The sequence below is a fragment of the Solanum lycopersicum genome, chromosome 9 (genome assembly GCF_036512215.1).
Source record: "Solanum lycopersicum chromosome 9, SLM_r2.1".
NCBI lineage: Eukaryota > Viridiplantae > Streptophyta > Magnoliopsida > Solanales > Solanaceae > Solanum > Solanum lycopersicum.
Genome location: NC_090808.1, coordinates 21,438,959 through 21,442,315, shown reverse-complemented (window position 1 = coordinate 21,442,315; position 3,357 = coordinate 21,438,959).

The following is a 3,357-nucleotide window of genomic DNA, read 5'->3' as shown; positions in this document are numbered from 1 at the left end:
TTCTACAAAAAGGAATGATTTGTGGTCTCAAAAAAAATGTCCCCTTATACATGCATGTTTTTCCATAGTTGTCATACTTAGAGAATTTTTCATTTAACACCTTCTTATTTACCTTTTTACACAGAGTGTAGGTTATAGATGCATAAAGGATGTTTGTAAGCTGAAGATCTTGATACATGATCCCGTGGATAAAAGAAATTGATCGTTAAGTTCAAGGATTTCTAATGTCATTATTTTAAGTATATTAGTTATGATTTATATTGAAAGGGCCGTGTCCCTATTAAAACCTAATTATGTTCAGTCTATGACGGAAATGAGACTTAGAGTCTTTAACTATGTATTTTCATATTTTAAAGATATATTGGAAGTGATGTTCTAGAATATGATGTGCTATGAATGTTTTAAATTTTACAAACTTACTTATGAAACTGCTATGAATGATAAGTATGGGTGTGTGTAAGACCTTTGGGAGGTCAAGTATACCATGTTACTTATAGGGGGTGCTCCTCGGTCATTACAGTACTCCTTTGGTAGCTAAAAAGTTTGATATTTTTCCAAATATCTTGAATGAAACTTTTATGCAGACTACCTCGGTATGTGATTCGATTGTTGGAAAAAAGGTATCTAGAAATTGTTCTTTAATGTTTCCGAATATAGTTACCCATGTTTAATTAGTAGAAATTCACATGGTGGACTCTTATGTCATTTCGGGAATGTACTAGTTGCATGCTTATGTTGCTTTCATTGATTGTAGGACAAGAGTGTTCAATTTAATTTTCCAAATGAACTCGTTTAAGAGTGGAAAGGGGGGATTTTTATTCCTAGAGGTCATATAGTTTGTTGTCTAAAGAATTGTAAGATGATCTCTTAAGGGTGTTTATACAATATTGTGAAAGTCAAATATTTAGACTCCAGAACTCCTCTTATTGAGTTAGATCCCATACTAGGGGAATTTCCATTGATTTTTCCTAATGATCTTCTCTAAATTCCTAAAGAACCGGAAACAAATTTTTGTATTAACTTGCTACGGTATAAAAATCCCATTTAAAATTTTCATTATTGGATGGCTCCAGCTGAACTGAAAGAGTTAAAGGCTGCACTTAAGGATTTACTAGACATAGGCTTCGTCAAACTTAGTATTTCGCCAAGGGGTTCATCAGTTATATTTTTTAAAAAGAAGGATGGGTGTCTTAGGATGTGTATTGATTACCAGCAAGTCAATAAGGTGACCATTAAGAGTAACTATCCTCTCCCTCGAATTGACAACTTGTATGATCCACTCCAGGGCACAAGCTACTATTTCAAAACTTACTTGAGGTCAGGGTATCACCAACTTAGATTGATCGATGAAGATATTCCCAAATCTTCATTTAGAAAAAGATATGGTCACTATGAGTTTAGACTAATGTCTTTTGGGTTGACTAATGCCCTTGTGGAATTTATGGACCTAATGAATAGGGTGTTCCAAAACTACGTAGATGCCTTTGTTATTGTCTTCATAGATTGCATCTTGGTATATTCGTTGAATGAGGTGATCATGTGGACCATTTCAGAGTGGCGTTAAAAGACTTAAAGGAATACCAACCATTTTCAATGTATTGGGAGTGTGAGTTTTGGTTAAGATTTGTGGCGTTTCTTATTACTTTCATGTCTAGTGACTGTGTAGAGGTTGATCAAAAGGAGATCGTGGTCCTTAGATATTGTCCTAGACCTTTGTATCCAACCGATACAAGAAGTTTCTTTTGTCTAGCCGTGTATTATAGGAGGTTTGTACATTTTTGTATGTCCAATGAATCTCCCTTGATTACCTTGACCCAAAAGTATGTGAAATTTGAGTCATCGATGGAAGTGAAAGAAGTTCCCAAATCTTGAAAGAAAGGCTTACGACCACTATGGTGTTGAATTTACTAGAGCGTACCAAGGGTTTTATGTTATATTGTAATTCATCCAATGATACATTGGGTTATGTTCTTATAAAACACGAGAAGGTTCTAACCTATGCATCCAGACAACTTATGGTTCATTAGAAGAACTACCCAACTCATGATTTTTAGTTAGTGGTCGTGGTGTTTGCATTGATATATGGAGGCATTTCCTATATAGTGTTCGTGTTAATGTTTATACGGACCACAATAGTCTTCAATATATGCTTACTCCAAGAGAGTTAAATCTCAAACAACGAAGGTGGTTGGAATTGTTGACATATTACAACATGAGTGTTCTCTGCAACCCCAACAAGGCCAACGTGGTGCGGATTCTCTAAGTCGTATGGCCATGGGAATAGTGTCACATGTTTAAGAGGCCATGAAATACCGAGTAAAATTTTTCCATAGAGGTGATCAATTTACGTCTCGATTTTTGAGGTCATTCCAAATAATGCTAGGTACTCAAGTGAAGTTAAGCACCGCATTTTACCCGGATTGTCAAGCGGAGTATAATATCAAACCCTTAAGGATATTCTTATGGATGGGATGAACACTTCCTTTTGGTTGAGTTGTCTTATGACAAAAGTTACCATGAGAAAATATCCATGGTTCCTTTCGAAGCTTTGTATGGTAAGAGATGTAGATCTCTTGTTTGTTGGTTTGAAGTTGGTGAGTCTTCCCTTTTTGGTGCCGAATTGGTCTATAAGACTTTGGATAAAATTCATATGATAAGGAACTGGTTAAAATAGTCTATTGAAACCAAAAGTCTTATGCCGAAAATAGGAAAAGAGAGTTAGATTTTAAAGAATGTGATAAAGTTTATTAGAAAATTTCACCTATGAAATGGGTGATGTTATTGAAAGAAATGGAAGTTAAGTCCTCTTTATTTGGGTCCCTATGAAATTTTCAAAGGGTTGGAGAGGTTGCATACTAGTTGAGATTTATAAGTTAGCTAGCTTCGGTTCATCCGGTATTCTATGTATCCATGCATAAGAAGTGCATCGGTAACACCGAGTGCATTATTCCTATTGAAGGTCTATATATGGATGAGAATATCTTCTATTAACAAATTTCGGAAGAAATCCTTGACTGACTAGTGAAGAAGTTACGTAACAAAGAGTTGCCTTCCGTAAAGGTTTTATGGACGAACAACTTTGTTGGGGGAGAAACATAGGAGGCTGATGCTGACATGATGTCATGTTATCCTTATCTTTTCGCTAATATGTTAGTTGTTCCTATAAATAACTAAAATAATTAGTGAAATTGAATTTGACTTGTTTTGCAATGATATGGTAAAAGTTTTTGCTAAAATGAATTTTCATGGAAAAGATCCTTGTTGTCTTGATTTTCATTTTATTGTGTATTTTATATGTTGTTGCCTTGATGCAATGATATTGAGAATGTTAATGTGTTTTGAAATGATTTTTTTGTA